This window comes from Oncorhynchus clarkii, chromosome 3 (assembly GCF_045791955.1).
Source record: "Oncorhynchus clarkii lewisi isolate Uvic-CL-2024 chromosome 3, UVic_Ocla_1.0, whole genome shotgun sequence".
NCBI classification, from domain to species: Eukaryota; Metazoa; Chordata; class Actinopteri; order Salmoniformes; family Salmonidae; genus Oncorhynchus; species Oncorhynchus clarkii.
Genome location: NC_092149.1, coordinates 71,604,457 through 71,626,704, shown reverse-complemented (window position 1 = coordinate 71,626,704; position 22,248 = coordinate 71,604,457). Strand labels below are relative to the sequence as shown.

General features: G+C 39.6%; 1 protein-coding gene across 3 annotated transcripts in view; it reads left to right on the top strand.

Annotated features, from left to right (window-relative positions):
• LOC139403212 (F-box-like/WD repeat-containing protein TBL1X) overlaps positions 1-22,248 on the top strand; it is a 42,434-nt gene that overhangs the window by 1,634 nt on the left and 18,552 nt on the right. The window lies entirely within an intron of this gene.

Here is a 22,248-nt window from a genome sequence, read left to right as displayed (position 1 = left end):
TTACAGTATAAGTCAAAATGGTGACATTTAGCCCATGTGTAAAAGCAACACTCACCCTCCAGCCCATTCAATAAATTAGTTCAAATGCTAATTGAGTATTAGAGTTTAGAGTTTGTGTATTTCCTTATATTTACACATGAAATTAGAGGAGTCTTTCGAGAATGGATATACTGAATGGTATTGGCGAAGCTTGAGGTTTGGAAGAGGCATCATCACATGGAATGTAGCCTAGGCCTATCCCACTGGGCAAAAACGGGTTGACTCAACGTCATTTCCACACCATAAATGTTTTTCAGCTTGGAATTGTTAAAAATGTAACTTTATTTAACGAGGCAAGTCAGTTAAGTCAGTTAAGAACAAATTCTTATTTACAATGATGGCCTACCGGGGTTCAGTGGGTTAACTGCCTTGTTCAGAGGCAGAACGAGAGATTTTGTACCTTCTAAGTTCAGGATTTGATCCAGCAAACTTTCAGTTACTGGCCCAACGCTTTAACCACTAGGCTACCACCTGCTGCTCTCTGACTCTGATTGGATTCGCAAAAAGTACTTTTTTTCACCCAACTTTGAACCTAAATCCAATATCATGGTTGAATTCACGTTAGTTGACAACTCAACCAAATGTAAATACAAAATAGACATTTAACTGATGTCTGTGCCCAGTGGGATGGCACCACCTCGATCACCTGTTGATCTGATGGTATCTAGGTCCTTACGTTAGACACAGAACACAGCGCTGTAAAGACTATTTAGGCTCTATGTTAACATAAAGTCATTTCCATCCTCCCACTTACATTTTATGGGATAATGTGCAGTCATATAAAACTTGACAACAAAAAACAACATTCTTCAATGTATGGCAAGAGTTTATCAGTACAGTGAGACTGGAATTATTGTATTCTAACTCTTATGATAATCCTCCATTACCGAGGAATCTGAACTAATAAAGGCCTAGAATACCAACAAAAACTGGAGCTTGTCTTGCCTGTGTCCACTGCTTTGGTTGTAGAGTGAAACCAAATGAGTCATAAGAACAACTGGTTTAGTGCCATCTATTAAAAGAACAATGGGGGTTTATTATAACTTAATTGCTGCTCCTGGATGACAAGGCTTTTCCATTTGTGGAAATCTACAAGCTATTAGAGAGTGGTAATGTAGAAAGTCATTAGTAAGCTATGACTGTGAACCTTGACCCCATTTTGGAGATGGAGCAGTATCGATGGTTAATAGCAACGCAAAGCCTTAATGCAGCGTTTCCCGAGCTTGGTCCTCGGGACGCTAAGGGGTGCACGTTTAGTCAGCGCTTAATGATTAGTTGATTATTTGAGTCAGCTGTGTAGTGCTAGGGCAAAAACCCAAACATGTATCCCTTAGTGTCCCAAGGACCGAGTTTGGGAAAACCTGCAATGATATTGTCAAGATTTTGAATTGGTTTATGTCTCAGTGAACATTATGTTCTGGGAGATTATATAGTTGTTTTTCTCCCGATGAGCAGTGTTTCAGAAGTCCCAGATTTTTTACACTTGAATGTCTCAGCTTTCTAGGGGGCCTAGATTAATAATATAGTTGGCCATGGTATGGCTATTGAAGGTTCAGTGATCTGATTTGGCCTTTGGCTTTAGTGGTGACGTTGTGTGTTCAGGTTAGAAATGCCTGGATGGTTGTTGCTAAAGTGCGCTAAAGTTACTAGAATTATATATACAGCCAACTTAACATAATTTGGTCACATACACTGGATATCTGTAGTGAAATGTGTTGTTTTACAGCAGACAACCCTGGACATGGAGTGCCACAGGCACTTTATGTTTTTGATTTATCTGACCTGGAAGACCAGGTGTGTTGAATTTAGGCAATCACTGAACTGATCAATTAGCTCAGTTGGTCAGGGCTGCTTTCAGTACATTAAAACGTAATTGAATGGAAGTGGTACTGTACTAAACGACCAGTTGAAAAATGGGGAAGGACTGGGTTGTGGGTTCAGAATGCACCGCTGCCCTTTAAATATGTCACTCATTGCGTCAAGCCACACACTGGCACGCCCAATGAATGGAGTAAACATAGCTCAATGTCCGTTCAAGAATGTTTTGGGAAAACGTGTCATTCAGTAAAAAACGTTCAGCAATGTAGCAAACGTTCAAGCGAACTGAATTCACCCCTTGTTTAGGGCCAGCCTAGATGGAACTTAACTTAATCCTGCAGTACCTTAGGCACTCCAGGAATAGGGTTGCCTACCCATAGCCATAGTAGTACGGCACCCCTGGAGCAAATTAGGGTTAAGGGCACATTGGCCAATTTTTATTATTACCTTTTTTATTATTATATTTTTTTTACCTTGTCCACTGGTTTGGTTGTAGGACCAATGCTCTAACCGCTAGACTATCTACCGCTCTTTCAGATGGACCCTTTGCCCTGAGTTGTAGTTTAAAAAAATATTAGTTTTCATTTTTCAAATAGACATGTTTTACATACAACAAAAACATTAATTGCCTGAAAAAAGAAAGTAGCGTAAAACAGAAAAGGTAACCTATTTCCTTCCATGAACCAATAACACAACCCTACCATTCTCCAATGTTCCACTGTATTCTAATGGCCATTTAGACGTTCTCCTTCAGTCAGTAGTTTGTTGTTTCCTTTGGTTATACATTTTGTTATTTAGATACATTTGTGAAAGTTACCCCTTTGTGCAAGAGATGAGATCTTTCAAATAGAGGGCATTTTGTGTGGAACTCCCATTTGTTCACAGCAGTGCTTCAATTCCCATTCACCAGCAGTACCTGAAGTTAGCCCCACATACAGAAACCCCATGTGACAACCACTCTCAAACTCTGCATATTTATGCAGCAATATTTATTTCTAATAGAACATGGGAGGAGGCATGGCAGGCAAGAGGGGCTTACGGTTCACATGGGCCACCAGCCAGTTGGCATGCCAATATTTTACTCAGAAATAACACCCATTGATGGCATTACAGCCTTGTTCAAGACTACATCCATTTATTTGGGATCTGGGATGGTTGTGTTTGTTGTTGTGTCTGGCTCTACCCTCATGACTTTGTTTGTGTGTAAAGACAAGTTGCAGGCCTGTCGAGAGTGTACCGGAGGCCACAACAAAAACCTCAATGTACATGTTGTTACGGCAACTGCTCGCTGCAGCTGCGAATCAATCTCTATTCTCAGACCTAAACTGTAATGATTGCTAGTGCCCTTGTTTGAATGCTATAGATTCCAGACAGACTCCATTCTGCTCCTGGTAAAGCACAAAAGTAATTGAGACATATCCAATAAGCTATCCTATGAATTGTGTAACCCAGGAGATAGTGGTGTCATATATGTGTCAGGTTTGTGACGTGTCATAAAAAGGATAGCGAGAGATTCAAGGGAAGTACAGGGGAATACACATTAAGCTTTAAACCCATAGGCCTACTGTTTATTGAAAGTTGTAAAAAAAAAAAAAAATAGTATTTGTAAAAAATTATGTCGATTTATCTGATGACCTCCCAATTTTTTCCATGTATGATTTCACAATATCACAGTGTATTTGGGGAGCATTTACTGTGAACCCATGATTTTGTGTGACATTGTATTGTCCCCAATGTGTTGTGAGGTTTTTTCTAGTGTGACAAAGAAAACCTGCGTCCCTTCTCTGGAGTTCTTTTGCTGTATTTTTTCCTTGAGAATAATTAGTTTGTTGTGAATACTTAACATTAAATCATTAGCTGTCAGCTGTTCGGCATGGTTACCACTAGTGGGGAAAACAATCGATACAGTTGCATATCGCAATGTTATTTTTGGACAATATTAATTTGACTCCAATTATCAATTTGTTAAAAGAATATATATATATATATATATATATATATATATATATATATATATATATATTAGAGGTCGACCGATTAATCGGAATGGCCGATTAATTAGTGCCGATTTCAAGTTTTCGTAACAATCGGAAATCAGTATTTTTGGGCGCCGATTTCCGATTATTTATTTTAATTTTTTAATATATTTTTTTATACCTTTTATTTAACTAGGCAAGTCAGTTAAGAACACATTCTTATTTTCAATGACTGCCTAGGAACTGTGGCTTAACTGCCTTGTTCAGGGGCAGAACGACAGATTTTCACCTTGTCAGCTCAGGGGTTTCAATCTTGCAACCGCACAGTTAACTAGTCCAACACTCTAACCATTGCACTCCACGAGTAATCTGCCTGTTACGCGAATGCAGTAGAAGCCAAGGTAAATTGCTAGCTAGCATTAAACTTATCTTATTAAAAACAATCAATCATAATCACTAGTTATAACTACTAATCCAGTTTAGCAGGCAATATTAACTAGGTGAAATTGTGTCATTTCTCTTGCATTCATTGTACGCAGAGTCAGGATATATGCAAGTTTGGGCTGCCTGGCTTATTGTGAACTAATTTGCCATAATTTTACGTAATTATGACATACATTGAAGGTTGTGTAATGTAACAAGACTATTTAGACTTAGGGATGCCAGCCGTTAGATAAAATACCGAACGGTTCCGTTTTTCACTGAAATAATAAATGTTTTGTTTTCGAAATGATAGTTTCCGGATTCGATCATATTAATGACCAAAGGCTCGTATTTCTGTGTGCCATTATGTTATAATTAAGTCTGATTTGATAGAGCATTCTGACTGAGCAGCAGCAGGCCCGTAATCATTCATTCAAACAGCACTTTAGTGCGTTTTGCCAGCAGCTCTTCGCAAGCACAGCGCTGTTTATGACTTCAAGCCTATCAGCCTAATGGCTGGTGTAACCAATGTGAAATGGCTAGCTAGTTAGCTGGGTGTGCGCTAATATTGTTTCAAACGTCACTCGCTTTTAGATTTGGAGTAGTTATTCCCCTTGCACTGCAAGGGCCGCGGCTTTTGTGGAGCGATGGGTAACAATGCTTCGAGTGTAGCTGTTGTCGATGTGTTCCTGGTTCGAGCCCAGATAGGGGCGAGAAGGGGGACGGAAGCTATACTGTTACACTGGCAATACTAAAGTGCCTATAAGAACATCCAATAGTCAAAGGTATATGAAATACAAATGGTATAGAGAGAAATAGTCCAATAAATACTATATTAACTACAACCTAAAACCTCTTACCTTGGAATATTGAAGTTTCATGTTAAAAGGAACCACCAACTTTCATATGTTCTCATGTTCTGAGCAAGGAACTTAAACGTTAGCTTTTTTACATGGCACATATTTTACATGGCACATATTCTTATATGGCACATATTACTTTCTTCTCCAACACTTTGTTTTTGCATTATTTAAACCAAATTGAACATGTTTCATTATTTATTTGAGGCTAAATGGATTTTATTGATGTTTTATATTAAGTTAAAATAAGTGTTAATTCAGTATTGTTGTAATTGTCATTATTACAAATGAAAAATATAAAAAGTAAGCCGATTAATCGGTATCGGCTTTTTTGGTCCTCCAATAATCGGTATCGGTATCGGCGTTGAAAAATCATAATCGGTCGACCTCTAATATATATATACATATTTGTATTTTTTGCTAGCGCTAGTCAGCTTTACCTGTGCCAAAACACTTGTATTTTTCATCTTATAGCTTGGCCTCAATATTATTTTTTAATAGTGAACCAACGTTTTTTCAGCACTTTTATTTCCATGACTGACTCATTTTCTCATGCACAGGTTAGATGGACATTCCTGAAACATTTTGTTGAAAATGTATTTTCTCAGAGAAATTATGCTAATTGGTTTCACCCAAATTGGCCATGTAAATATATAGGATTCAGATAATATCCAATACATATAGTACCCAACATCTGATTTAGACCAAACCTTTTCCTACCAATGAGTAAGACATGAGGAATCCCCCACTTCCCCAAGACAATCGCACCCCAACAACTAGTATACAGTATCAGTTCTCTAAGTTTGACAAGTGGTATGAAGCCTTGGCTTGTAGTATTGTTTTTCCATGTTATGTAATGTATTCCCGGTGAATCTGGTGATTCGTTTTTTTGCCCCTGTTTTGAGAAATTAGTAATTGAAGTCACTTGCATTATTTACCATAAAGTAGTGTGAAAGTACCAGGTTTTGGTATGGGATGTGGCGGTGCTATGGGTGGCTTTTGACCTTTTTGGGGGGGATTCCTCATCTTGCTCATTGGAATGAAGAAGTTTGGTTCAAATCGGAAGTTGGGTACTATATTTATTGAAACGATTTCAGAACAACCTGAGATTAGAGGTCGAATGATTATGATTTTTCAACGCAGATACTGATTATTGGAGGAACAAAAAAGCCTTTACCGATTAATCGGACAATTTAAAAAATATATATATTTGTAATAATGAGAATTATAACAATACTGAATTAACACTTATTTTAACTTAATATAATACACCAATAAAATCTATTTAGCCTCAAATAAATAATGACACGTTCAATTTGGTTTAAATAATGCAAAAACAAAGTGTCTGAGAAGAAAGTAAAAGTGCAATATGTGCCATGTAAAAAAGCTAACGTTTAAGTTCCTTGCTCAGAACATGAGAACATATGAAAGCTGGTTGTTCCTTTTAACACGAGTCTTCAATATTCCCAGGTAAGACGTTTTAGGTGGTAGTTATTATAGGAATTATAGGACTATTTCTCTCTATACGATTTGTATTTCATTAACCTTTGACTGTTGGATGTTCTTATAGGCACTTTAGTATTGCCAGTGTAACAGTATAGCTTCCATCCCTCTCCTCGCCGCTACCTGGGCTCGAACCAGGAACACATCGACAACAGCCACACTCGAAGCAGCGTTACCCATGCAGAGCAAGGGGAATAACTACTCCAAGTCTCAGAGCGAGTGACGTTTGAAACGCTATTAGCGCGCACCCCGCTAACTAGCTAGCCATTTCACATTGGTTACACCAGCCTAATCTCGGGAGTTGATAGGCTTGAAGTCATAAAAAGCGCTGTGCTTGTGAAGAGCTGCTGGCAAACACACGACAGTGCTGTTTGAATGAATGCTTATGAGCCTGCTGCTGCCTACCATCGCTCAGTCAGACTGCTCTATCAAATCATAGACTTAGTTACAACATAATAACACACAGAAATGCGAGCCTTAGGTCATTAATATGGTCGAATCCGGAAACTATCATCTCGAAAGCAAGACGTTTATTCTTTCAGTGGAATACGGAACCGTTCCGTATTTTATCTAGCAGATGGCATCCATAAGTCTAAATATTCCTGTTACATTGTACAACCTTCAATGTTATGTCATAATTACATATAATTCCGTAAAATTAGGCGGCCCAAACTGTTGTATATACACTGACTGATTGCGTGCAATGAACGCAAGAGAAGTGACACAATTTCACCTGGTTAATATTGCCTGCTAACCTGGATTTCTTTTAGCTAAATTTGCAGGTTTAAAAATATATACTTCTGTGTATTGATTTTAAGAAAGGCATTGATGTTTATGGTTAGGTACACGTTGGAGCAAAGACAGTCCTTTTTCGCGAATGCGCACCGCATCGATTATATGCAACGCAGGACATGCTAGAAAAAGTAGTAATATTATCAACCCTGTGTAGTTAACTAATGATTATGATTGTTTTTTTTTTTTAGATAAGTTTAATGCTAGCTAGCAACTTACCTTGGCTTCTACTGCATTTGCGTAACAGGCAGGCTCCTCGTGGAGTGCAATGTAATCAGGTGGTTAAAGCGTTGGACTAGTTAACTGTACGGTTGCAAGATTGAATCCCCCGAGCTGACAAGGTAAAAATCTGTCGCTCTGCCCCTGAACGAGGCAGTTAACCCACCGTTCCTAGGCTGTCATTGAAAATAAGAATGTTCTTAACTGACTTGCCTAGTTAAATAAAGGTGTAAAAAAATACATATAAAAAAATCGTCCAAATCTGTGTCCATTCCAATTAATCGGTCGACCTCTACATGAGATGGTGTGTGTCGCAATCCTCTTTCTTGTGCTTTCTGAGGTGTAACTACCCAGTATAGAATCGCAATACATATAGAATTGAGAATTGCAATGCATATTGTATCAGCACCCAACAAGCAAACCACACCGGATGCGTTGTGTAGACTTACATGTGTTCTGTAATTTCACCCACACAGCTTGCTTGAATAAGCATCTGCGTAGCCAAGTGCTAAAATAGAACATGGTTCTATTTGAAACACTCATCGCGCTGCGCTGCAAGTCCCCTCCGTATTGGAAATCAGGAAGATACAAACCCACGTGGATGCTTGAAAGACAAACGAGGTGAGATAGCAGATAATTAACTTAAAAACGAACAACGTTTCCCTTTATATCTGTTTATTAATTGTCGAAGTAGAGAATCACCCACGAAACACTCAAAGAATTCCGGTTTAAATTTCTACAAAGAAGCAACTTAAAGGAGGACCATATGCATGTCAGGTAAAATAACAACCCAAATGTTCATCTCTCGGGACAAGCTAGCTAGCTAAATGTCCAAGAATGTTCATCTCTGTTTTATGTATGTTTTGACTTGCCCCAAAATTAAAATAAATTGATTCACAGTTGGTTTTGGAATTTTATCTGCGTGTCATGATCGCGTCTGGTGGGGATAGACAAAATCAACATGCGCACACACACAGTCAGCATGTAAGTATTGTGATTTTATCTTATTGTTAACCAAAGTCGAAACAGTATATTGTTTTCTAGAAATGGGACATACGGTCACGGCAGTTAAAGGAAAATAACACTGAAGTTAATAATTAATGGTGGTAGTTGTAAAGAATTCTGCTGCTCTCATTATGTTTGTATGGGCCATAGTCTGGTGTGCAGCCTTGACCATGGCCTCTCGCTGTTCTGGTTTCCAGGATAACCCTGTCCTTGAATATTGGCTCTTAGAACACAGCTCTGGAATGGATGCCAAACCAATGTGTAGGAGCCATTGAAAGTTTCATGTCTACCTTGGTTAGCCTTTATCTCTGCCATTTCCTACCGTTTGTAATTTGAAACACTCACCCATACACTCTCATAGTAATACCACAGTCTGGAGGTTCTAAGAGGTTGACTAACACTGTGACAAGTAATGCAGACTTTTGCTTGTATTAGGCTTGGTCAGTATATCACACACACACACACCACACACACACACACACACACCACACACACACACACACACACACACACACACACACACACACACACACACACACACACACACACTTGAAGTCGGAAGTTTACATACACTTAGGTTGGAGTCATTAAATTTCGTTTTTCAACTACTCCACAAATTTCTTGTTAACAAACTATAGTTTTGGCAAATCGGTTAGGACATCTACTTTGTACATGACAAAAGTAATTTTTCCAACAATTGTTTATTTCACTTATAATTCACTGTATCACAATTCCAGTGGGTCAGAATTGTACATACACTAAGTTGACTGTGCCTTTAAACACAGAAAATGATGTCATGGCTTTTGAATCTTCTGATAGGCTAATTGACATCATGTGAGTCAATTGGAGGTGTACCTGTGGATGTATTTCAAGGCCTACCTTCAAACTCAGTGCCTCTTTGCTTGACATTATGGGAAAATCAAAAGAAATCAGCCAAGACCTCAGAAAGAGAATTGTAGACCTCCACAAATCTGGTTCATCCTTGGGAGCAATTTCCTGGCAGGAGGAATGGGCCAAGATTCACCCAATTTATTGTGGGAAGCTTGTATAAGGCTACCCAAAACGTTTGACCCAAGTTAATAAACAATTTAACGGCAATACTAATTGAGTGTATGTAAACTTCTGACCCCCTTAGGAATGTGATGAAATAAATAACATCTGAAATAAATAATTTTCTCTACTATTATTTTTCTTTAAATTAAGTGGTGATCCTAAAACAGGGAATTTTTGCTAGGATTAAATGTCAGGAATTGTGAAACCGATCACTAGAATCATGGAAACGTGTACTGTAGAACAATAGGCCCTCACTGGTTCGGTCAGACCGCTCCTTCTCTTTTGAACATTTGGGGACATGAATCACTGCATGGCTATTTGCTAATTTCTTCTGTTGTCATAACTGCATGCATGGATTTACATGCTATGAAATAGTTGAAGCTTGTGATATACAGTAGCCTGGATGGTATGGTTGGCTGTCATTATATAGCCAAGCCATCATACATTGAATCTTTAACTTGAAGGGTCTAAGAAATATTGGGTTCTACTTTGTCTTCAGCAAAAAAAATATGTTTTTTTACTAACTCTGAATAAAAGACGCATGACTTGCTTTGTTCCCCAAGATAGTGAATTAACAAACTACATTTTGCTCAAACAGAAGGGGAACTAACAAAGAGTCACTGACCACAACCAAAATGCGTCGCGTGCGCTAGTGCTGCAAAATAAATGTAGAAATCTATATTATTCAATTATTGCACCCACACTGCTTGCGTTCGCCAACGAGCGTCTGCCTTGCCAAGGGCTAAAATAGAAGTCAGTTCTATTTCTGATGCAGATCGTACTGCAAGTCCTGCCTCTCCCATCTCCTCATTGGTTTATAGAAGCAGGTACCCACGTGCCATCTCCTCATTGGTTATACCCACGTGGGTGACTGAAAGACGAACGAGGTCAGTGGCGGTAATGCACCTAATTTATGAAAGTTGCAATATAAAGTCAAGAGAATAAAATGCCTAGAAGGAGGAGAGATGTGTTAAGGTTCTTCCGGTGAAGGAGAGAAGGACCAAAATGCAGCGTGGTTATTATTAAACATCTTTAATAAAGATGATAACGAACAATACAAAAACAATAAACGTAACGTGAAAAACCAAAACAGCCCTATCTGGTGCAAACAAACACAGAGACAGGAACAATCACCCACGAAACACTCAAAGAATATGGCTGCCTAAATATGGTTCCCAATCAGGGACAACGATAAACACCTGCCTCTGATTGAGAACCACTCCAGGCAACCATAGACCTTTCTAGACAACTCCACTAACCACAATCCCATAACCTACAAAAAACCCCTAGACAAAACCAACACATAATTCACCCATGTCACACCCTGGCCTGACCAAAATAATAAAGACAACACAAAATACTAAGACCAGGGCGTGACAAGATGACTAGAAACTATTCGGTGGACCGTTTTATGTGTGGATTAATTGTCGGAGTAGAGGACCTTGTGCATTTCAGGTAAAATAACAACTCAATGTTTATATCCCAGGACAAATTAGCTAGCCACAGCAAGCTAGCTAAATAGGACAAATTAGCTAGCAAGTGCAAGCTAACTAGCTAAATTGAAATAAATGTTTAATGCTTTTTGACCTGTCCCCAAATTAATATAATTGGTTCAGAGTTTGTTTTGATATTTTATCCTGTGTGTGGTGATCGCGTTTGGTGTGGGGGACAAAATACATTTATGCACGATGGCGCAGCCGGTTTGGGTTCCGTGTCATTAGGGTGTCCACTAGCAACAACAACTGGGACCTAAAAGGCGCACACTAAATTGTCCCAAGAAGAGGCAAACAAAAGAAAACCCCCCACCAAACATAGACAGGAAGCAAACCAAAAAGGTGGAACAAAACGTAATTAGATAAAGGATTTGTTTGTCTAGAAATCAAAAATAGGGAGTGCCAACTAATGGTGTTAACCCTCTGCATCAAGACAACTGGAGCACTGGGCCAGCTACTCTTAAATATCACCTGGGCCAGCACAGGTGAAACACCTTCCCACTAACAAGATGTCAACCAGCACAGGTGTAACACAAACTGTCTAACAAGGTGACACCAATCGGCGCGCTCTACGTGCTAATGAGCTATATGTGCTAAACTCCAACCTGAAAACATGGGGCGGCAGCGTAGCCTAGCCTTGGACTAGCAACTGAAAGGTTGCAAGATCATATCCATGAGCTGACAAGGTACAAATCTGTCATTCTGCCGCTGAAAAAGGCAGTTAACCCACTGTTCCTAGGCCGTCATTGAAAAAAATAATTTGTTCTTAACTGACTTGCCTAGTTAAATAAATAAATGAAAAAACCAAACCTGTAACAATCAAATCCAAAACCTGTATTTCCGCCTAACAACCTAGTAATAATTTAGTTCAATTTCTGCCTATGGGTGAGTATGATCTAGAAGAAAAATAAACGCACACCTATTTAGGCGAGGTGCTGGCTAGCGGAGTAGAAAACTTGAAAACTCTAGGAGCTCAGATGCAAAAATGTAATTACCAACGTTTCGGCAGCCAAGCTGTCTTCATCAGGGTATAATATGGGTGAGTATGAAACATAGCCGTAATGCTGAGCTGGTATTGGCATGTAATACGCTCTTAAACTCTTGATGGTTGCTAGGCAGTACCAGTTAACCATCCTCCTGACAGTTCTAAACTTTGGGAGGCATGTCTCTTCCCCCATCTCTTCACATAGCCCACCACTAAGCATGCCCTAGTTTCTTAACCACAACAGGGTGGGTCCATAAAGAATTACTGTGGGAATAAATATCACTGAATGATGAAAATAATGGAGTAAAGTAGGCTAATGCAATTGAAGGCTTGTATCAAATTGTCACTTCCTGAAAGTCCCAAAGTCATCCAATCATCGTAATAAATTTGAAGAAATAGCCTACCCACGTGTGGTCAACTAGATAATTTGATTGAGACAGTGCCACCGTGCAGCGTTGAGACAAGCATGGGGACTCGTCTTGATAAATCAATTGTCAGATTTTTGTTTTCACTGAATCTCTGTTTGGATATTGGTTAGGCTATTATTAGGCTGGGGAAATGTTAGCTAAGTTGAGGTGAGTGTTGTTCATGATCATCTTGTCGAGGTGGCTCATTTATTACAATATTTTGCTATCATGTTATGGAGTTTAACATGTGGATTATTTTGCTCTTCAGTCGCTTTGTAGCCTAGGCCTACTCCCGATCAATATCCTGTGACTTTACGGGCTTGTTTCGCTGAATCGCTGTCTGTAAGCCATTTTATTATATTTTGTTTCTGGCTGGGCAAATAAGTGGAGGTGGTATAACTAATTTGTTTGTTTTTCATCTATCACTGATCAGAGACATTTAGCATGCAATAATGTAGCCTAAATCAAGTGTAGGCCTCTTATTTTGATTGATCGTGTATAGCTAACTCCAAAAACCCATGGAGGTTGTGAAATACTAACACGATGCTTTGAAAACAGGATTTCTATTATTTTCTATCTGTGTCATGAAGATACTCTCAATGTAAGACACTACGTCTGCTCCCTAATGAAGTGGAGTGAGGGTAAGAAAGAGATGAAACGCGGATCAAAAAACCATGGGCTTGGGCTCTGTATCAAAATATCACCTTTTTTTATAGGACAGCTGTTCCACACAATTCTGTGACACAAGTTGGGCGGGAAAAATATTATTTGTATTTTATTCTGTTATATTACCTTATATTCTTACTTCAAAAAATGTGTGTGTGTGTGTCTTGTTTATTTAATGAACTATTGATTTCATTCATTTGGACGTAACATAATTAAACTCAACATATGCCATTGTTTATTAGTCTTATAATGTTTCTTAGTACCTGCCTAAACAAATAAATTAATAATGGATTTATTTTAATGGTATATATTCAATTAAATTGTTAAAATAGAAGCCCACCCACATCTGCACATAACTACTACCACTCTTCGCCAGCATGCACAGAGAATGTATAAAAGGCATATGCAGGCAAGATTATTTTTTTGTTACAGACAAAATACTGTAAATCCTATGTGAAAGCAGTATCTGTCTCTATCCCATGTATTCTCCAGTGAACCCTAGAATAAAGGTTATAGATGACTCCAGGGTATGGCAGTAGATGTGTCCATCCATCTGATTGGCTGGCAACAATGTACATAACACTTGAGACAACTGGCTCCCATGTTATTTGCCATTTTGTCAAGTATTTTTTTAATTATATAATGATAATAAAAATGTAGGCCAAACTCCATGTTTAGCATACATGCTGCATTGATGTCATTGGTCGATATTAGTGATGCACCTATATGCCATTTTTGGCCGATACCGATATCCAATATTTTCCTTTCCAAAAAAACAATATCATTTTTTTTGCGGCCTTTTAAGCATTCTAGTACAGTTAAATAGTTAACACACACCGACGCAGCGGTCTAAGGCACTGCATCTCAGTGCAAGAGGTGTCACTACAGTCCCTGGTTCGAATCCAGGCGGTATCACATCCGGCCGTGATTGGGAGTCCCATAGGGCGGCGCACAATTTTCCCAGCATCGTCCGGGCTGTCATTGTAAATAGTTAGTTAAATAAAGGTTTTACACACACACCACACTAACTAAAAAGTTATTTTTGACATTTCGTATGTCCCCATTACCAGTAAAACATAATCAAATCCTTTTTCTTTCCCTCACTTGCTGTGCTGTTTCGTTGTTCATTTGGTCAGTCGTTTCATTCTCAACCAGGATTTCTATGGAACGTTGTTTGGATGTTGTGAAGCTAATAGCATTGACTCTATTACTATGTAACTTCGGTAGGGCAACATCTGAAAAATAGCGCAATTGGTAGTGTACCGGTGCTCTACCAGTCGGGAAAAGCCAACATCACCCACGACAAAGAACGGTTGATTGTCAAGGGCAATGAATTCCATTATTTTGGCTGTAATGGATTTCGCCTTTGAGTTGTCCCTCTGAAAATGTCTTACCCTTTCAAATGACTGTTGGACTTGTTGACTACTCGATCCACACAGCAGACGTTGTGTGGGCTAGGTTTTGAATGCTGTGTTGCACGTGCAGCGCAATATTTTACGTGCCGTTATTACGTCATGTACCTACGTTATATACTCTACCGTTCAAAAGTTTGGAGTCATTTAGGAATGTCCTTGTTTTTGAAAGAAAAGCAAAAAAAAATGTGTACATTAAAATAACGTCAAATTGATCAGAAATACAGTGTAGGTGTACTGCAGCGCCAGCTGTGCCATCAGAGTCCTGGGTTCGCGCCCAGGCTCTGTCGTAACCGGCCGCGACCGGGAGGTCCGTGGGGCGACGCACAATTGGCCTAGCGTCGCCCGGGTTAGGGAGGGCTTGGTCGGTAGGGGTGTCCTTGTCTCATCGCGCACCAGCGACTCCTGTGGCGGGCTGGGCGCAGTGTACGCTAGCCAAGGTGGCCAGGTGCACGGTGTTTCCTCCGGCGCATTGGTGCGGCTGGCTTCCGGGTTGGATGTGCGCTGTGTTAAAGAAGCAGCGGCTTGGTTGGTTGTGTATCGGAGGACGCATGACTTTCAACCTTCGTCTCTCCCGAGCCCGTACGGGAGTTGTAGCGATGAGACAAGATAGTAGCTACTACAACAATTGGATACTACGAAATTGGGGAGAAAAAGGGGTAAAATTCAAAAAAATAAATAAATAAATAAAAAGAAATACAGTGTAGACATTGTTAATGTTGTAAATTACTATTGTAGCTGGAAATGTACGTTTTTTTAAAATGGAATATCTACATAGACGTACAGAAGCCCATTATCAGCAACCATCTCTCCTGTGTTCCAATGGCACGTTGTGTTAGCTAATCCAAGTTTATCATTTTAAAAGGCTAATTGATCATTAGAAAACACGTTTGAAATTATGTTAGCACAGCTAAAACCTGTTGTTCTGATTACAGAAGCAATAAAACTGGCCTTTTTTAGACTAGTTGAGTATCTTGAGCATCAGCATTTGTGGGTTCGATTACAGGCTCAAAATGGCCAGATAAAAATAACTTTATTCTGGAACTCGTCAGTCTATTCTTGTTCTGAGAAATGAATGCTATTCCATATCTCAGATTGGCTAATAAAAAGAAAAGATTAAGATGGGCAAAAGAACACAGACACTGGAAAGAGGAACTCTGCCTAGAAGGCCAGCATCCCGGAGTCGCCTCTTCACTGTTGACGTTGAGACTGGTGTTTTGCGGGTACTATTTAATGAAGCTGCCAGTTGAGGACTTCTGAGGTGTCTGTTTCTCAAACTAGACACTCTAATGTACTTGTCCTCTTGCTCAGTTGTGCACTGGGGCCTCCCACTCTTTCTATTCTGGTTAGAACCAGTTTGCACTGTTCTGTGAAGGGAGTAGTACACAGCATTGTACGAGATCTTCAGTTTCATTTCTCACAACAAGAATAGACTGACGAGTTTCAGAAGAAAGATCTTTGTTTCTGGCCATTTTGAGTCTGTAATCGAACCCACAAATGCTGATGCTTCAGATACTCAACTAGTCTAAAGAAGGCTAGTTTTATTGCTTCTTTAATTAGAACCACAATTTTCACCTGTGCTAACATAATTGCAAAAGGTTTTTCTAATGATCAATTAGCCATTTAAATTGATAAACTTGGATTAGCTAACGGACCTCTGTACGCCTATGTAGATAATCCATTCAAAATCAGCCGTTTCCAGCTGCAATAGTCATATACAACAGTCATGTACCACATTAACAATGTCTACACTCTATTTCTGATCAATTTGATATTTTAATGGACAAAAACTTAGCTTTTCTTTCAGAAACAAGGACATTTCTAAGTGACCCCAAACTTTTGAACGGTAGTGTAGGTATGCTCGGTAGCTTTGACATAGTTTTTTTTTAACATCAGTGTTAAACTAGACATCGGGTCGATACCGATGCTGGCACTTTTAGCTAATATCGTCTGATTCCGATATATTCACTGATATATCGTGCATCCCTAATCAATATGCATGAACGTTCAAGTGAGGCGTGTACATGGATTCTATCTGGTCCTGTGTGATGTGTTGTAGGACGGAGAAGAACTGGGGGCAAAGTTAGTCACCGGATCAGTGGCTGAAAAGCTGCTAGCTGCAATAATGCTTTGATATTGCTATTCACTGTAGTAGTCAAGAAATGACTCCCTGATGTAGACCTACTAGATCCTGTTGGATTTGACAACCAATGTAACCCTTCAATATTAAAACTAGAGAAACACAGTGTAATCTTCAAACTGTTGTCAGTCAATCACCTCTATCCAGGCAGGTAAGGCAGGCGTGGAAAAAGTGGTTTCCCCTAGATACGGTAGTGCTACCATCCCACAGTTTCCCTCCCACCACACACCACCTGTCGTTTGAGCGAGTCCTTGAGAAAGGCAGACAATAATACACAAATAGTTGTTGTGGCTACCTGATTGTGGCATCATTAGTTATCCTCCCCATTTCCCTCCCTCCTTCCCCCTCTCTCTCCCTTCCCCCAATGGTCAGTCTAACCAATGGCAGGTTTTACTCAGAAGAGTAGTTCAAGAGAAAATGGCTGCTGTTTCCAGGTCATATTTGCACATCTTTCATGAGGTGACTGCACAGGAGAAAATGGGGTCCTCCTCAGCATGTTAGGGTAGAATGTGCCTCCCTGTGTTTTTGTAAACCTCTTTTTTTGTGTGTCCTGTTTTTCTACATCAATCCCCTTCAAAACCTATACACAGAAATGCCTGGCGGTAGAGTTTCTCTTCGCTTTACTGTCTCAGGGTATTTTGATAGCATGTTGTCTTCTTGAAGCCGATTTATCTTCATATTGAATACTATTTGTTGTGGTTGATGATTAGAAACTTATGTATAGAAGAAAATATAAATTTGTACTGTAATTTGCTAGGGGTTTGTGCATTTCCCCTGCAGTGTATGGACATGGTTGTTTTTTCTTTCCTCTCTATATCCAATAAGTAGATGTTAATAGACTTCTCTAGTCTGGGAGAGCACACTGTTTTGTCCTTAAATTCCAAACACAAACCATCCACATCTATTTTTAGGCCAGATTATCCAGCAAAAATCAGTATGCAACTTATTTTTTTTCTCTCTGTAATTACATCCCCCCCGTCGTGACCTTATCCGTGGAGACCTTATCATGAAGACTTCTGTACTGTTTGTAGATCTAGGAGAATAGTTAAGCAGTTTATATTTTTACAGTAAGAATTTACAATAAGCAGCAGCCATTTCTGTTTTTGTAGTGCTACAGAGTGCTTATGTACCATCAGTTGACCCTTCCCCAAATGTTTAACCTCACAGTTAGAGAGGGGGGGAAAAGATCAGACCATAGATCAACGTTTAAAGACAACTTCATCCTAGAGCAACTAATCCATGCCTGTGCTGGAAAGACTGGATGTGTTTTGCGGAAAAATTGTGAATGTAGAAAAAAATGACATTTTAAATGGAACGCTCATGAAATGCTTACATGACAGCAACACTGTTTTGGCTTGAGTCCTGAGATCGTTTTGGTTGAGCCATTTTACCTTCTGCAATAAGTGTTTGTACTTATGTGGACATTCAACCTGATGTGTTGCTCTTTCCAATGAATTTCTAATGGCTCAGGCAACTACTATAGTTGTCATTTGGTTCATAACAACTAAAAGAAAATTGGACATTCAGTTCAATTGTGTTGTACTTTCTCAGGCATAACACTCAGTTGAAACCTAAACATCGTAGCCTGGGTGAATGGCTGGAATCAACTTTACTGTGCATTAAACATGCTAATGATTTCCCTAATGAGTCACAGGGCTGACAACTAATGGGAAGCTCATAACTGTCCAGTGTTATTTCCATTTTTCTGCTGCTGCAGGCTAAATGCAATTGCTTGGGACCGTTGTGAATGCATGCCCCAAACAAGGAAAACAATTTGGAGCAAGACAAATAATGTATTTGAAATGGGTTTGATGAATGGCACTACACTATGATGTAGATTATAATGTGTACCGAAAGATTACATTAGGCAGATATGTTCTTCCAATGATATTGGTAAGATAACTGATATCCGAACCGAATTATGATGTTTAACTGATAGCATTTGTGGCATAGAGTAGGGGTTTGTCGGTATCCAGATTTTCATACCGTCATACCTTTTCTGTACCTTAACGGCATATACAGTAATTCCGGAAGTGCACACAAGGGGCGCTATTTAGAAAACAAAAAAAATGTAGGCAACAGGGATCTTGATCCAGGAGGGGATTGAATGTTTCTAGTCTTGTAGTATTTAGTTTGAGGATTTTGACATGAGCTAGCAACGTTTGATAGACTGGTTTCGTCTGGACAAAAAAAAAAAAGGTTAGCAACCGGATACCAACGTGTTCTGTGGAGAGAAAAAAGGTTAGCAACCGGATACCAACGTGTTCTGTGGAGAGAAAAAAAGGTTAGCAACCGGATACCAACGTGTTCTGTGGAGAGAAAAAAGGTTAGCAACCGGATACCAACGTGTTCTGTGGAGAGAAAAAAAGGTTAGCAACCGGATACCAACGTGTTCTGTGGAGAGAAAAAAAGGTTAGCAACCGGATACCAACGTGTTCTGTGGAGAGAAAAAAAGGTGATAGTTCCAGTATTTGGAGGATAGTTGTGAGCTTTACCGAAATCAGGATAAACTCCTCTGTTCTCCTCAAGCTCATTAATGATAGAATATTTATATTTGAAGATGTCATAGCCAGTCTCTTCGGCAATGACCAGGTAGGGCAAACAGTGGAATGTTAGCTATAGAGACTGGTACTCAGGCTAGAATCTCTCTGCTGTAAAAAAGAAGGTTGATATTAACATTTAGCCCCTTACCTAACAAGTTAACAAACCAAATGCAAAGCTGGAACGCTGAGCTGGATATAATTCATTTGACACATCTTAGATTTCTTATAGCTATACTGATCTTCTACATTTTTTTTACGGTATTGAAAATCATACCATCAGTATTTCAAAATACCCCGGTATATGGTATAAACGCTATATCGCCTAGCATAGACTATGTGTTTGATGTGGAAGCGAACTGTACAGGGCAATTCCACGAGTGATGCAGAGACTAAGATTTTCACTTTAAAATGTATGTTAAACAAAAATGAATGATTGTAAAGGTAAACAAACCATAGAACTCTATGCACAAGGACTACTTTTAGCAATTTCCACAGAAAATTTTACAAAAACACATACCTAATAAAGTGCAGATGCAAAATCTGGTAACAGAATGACGGTTTGTGCTGTCATTCTGTCACCAAACTTTGTATCTGCACTGTTTAACTTTGCAATCATTGGTTTTTGTTTGGCATACATTTTAAAGTAGTACATCTGAGTCTAAGCATCACTCTGTTACTGTGGAATTGCTCTACAGACAGTGTCAATATCACCAATGTTCTCAATCCACCAACTCAATTTGTCCTCACTGTACCTATATCACTCAACAGATCACGACGTTAAAGTGCTCTTGCTAGTTGCCACAGCACAAAGCAAATACCTAGGTTAGCATTTGTGTCAGAAGTGGGAGGAGTGTATAGGCTGTGGTGTTTTGAGGGAAGCCTAGATGCCCAGGAAGCTCTGTAATGGTTGATGCCGTCATGTGCCCATCTGATATATGGATTAGTGCCCCCCCCCGACCCGCTGGGCTTCACCTGGTAATTATGTTTCCAGTTGTTTGTTGTGATGGCGGCAATGGCTCCCTGCTTTGATGCCGATAGCCCTTCCCTTCCAGCCCTGCCAAAGAGAAGTGGTGTGTAGGGATGTCTTGCAGCCCACCCAGACTGACACAAAGACTCAAGCGATGCCTCTCATTCAATAACGTGGTGGTGTGATTTATGTATTCATGGAACGTTAGTGTGAATCCACACAGAGAATGTGTCTCAGCGTGAGATTGATCTTCACACCAGCTCCAAATCATAGCACCATCTCTGATTGTTGGCGGAAAATTCATGTGAACATTCACACTCAGCCAATATCAGGGGATATTTCATTTGAGCGCTGCATGTCTGCTGTGCGGTGCAATAAAGCCAGAGAGTCCATGTGAAAGAATATCACAGTGTAATCGGTGTGAAATGGCTGGCTAGTTAGCGGTGCACGCTAGTAATGTTTCAATCGGTGACGTCACTTGCTCTGAGACCTTGAAGCAGTTGTTTCCCATGCTCTGCAAGGACCACTGCTTTTGTGGAGCAATAGGTAACAATGTATCGTGGGAGGCAGTTGTTGGATTCCTGGTTCAAGCCCAGGTTGGCGAGGAGAGGGACGGAAGCAACACTGTTACTCCAAGGTGAAGACTTGCATTATTCATGTTGAGTAACATATTTGACATGGCTGGCACAGAGCCCAGTGGTAATTGGGACAACACTATTCTGTGTCTATTTTGCGCCGGTTGTTGCTATGCTACCAAAAGGGAACTCTTTAGAGTCAGTTCAGCTCTGTGTGGTGTGGTATGGTGGTTAGAGGCCTGCATTTCTTACTGACTGGCTCTACTCTGATTCTGATCTGGGAAGAAGTTTGTCCCTCTTGTCCAGTTCTACACCTCAGACTAGGCTGAATGCAGAAAAAGTAACAATGGCCATGATCCAGCTTTCTAAAGGTCAGTTCTAGGATCAAGTTCAAATGTATTGTTAATCTGAGGAATTCTTAACCTCTTGTGGGGGACCGCAAGGTTCTTTATGATGGATAACTGGCTGTTTTTGGAGAGGTAAATGATTGGAGCTGCCAACATTTATAGGAAGCATTTAACGATGTATTGTTGTCTACGTGGTCTCGAATACAGAATGTGATATACCACATACAATGAGCTCCAGAAGTATTGGGACATTGACACATTTTCGTTGTTGTTTCTGTACTCCATCACTTTGGACTGTCAGCTTTAATTTGAGGGTATTTTCATCCAGATCGGGTGAACCGTTTTGAAATTACAGCACTTTCTGTACATAGACCCCCCCCCATTTTAGGGGACCAAAAGTATCGTGACAAATTCACTTATATGCATTGAAGTAGTCAAAAGTTTAGTATTTGGTCCCATATTCCTAGTATGCAATGATTACATCAAGCTTGTGACTCTACAACTTGTTGGATGCATTTGCTGTTTGTTTTGGTCGTGATTCAGATTATTTTGTGCCAAATAGAAATTAATGGTTAATAATGTATTCTGTCATTTTTGAGTCACTTTTATTTTAAACAAAAAATATAATATTTTTCTAAACAGTTGTATATTATTGTAGATGCTACCACAATTACAGATAGTATTGAATGAAATATGCTAACCTCCCCTGTTATTGTAATGGTGAGAGGTTAACATTTCTTGGGGGTATTTTTATCTTTGTTTAACTAGGCAAGTCAGTTAAGAACAAACTCTTATTTACAATGACGGCCTTGGAACAGTGGGTTAACTTCCTTGTTCAGGGACAGAACAACCTTGTCAGCTCGGGGATTCGATCTAGCAACCTTTCGGTTGTTGGCCCAACACTAACCACTAGGCTACCTGTCACCTGATATACACTCATTATTATTATTATTATTATTATTCACGATTCACGTAAGTGAATTTGTCCCAATAATTTTGGTCCCCTAAAATGGGGGGACTATGTA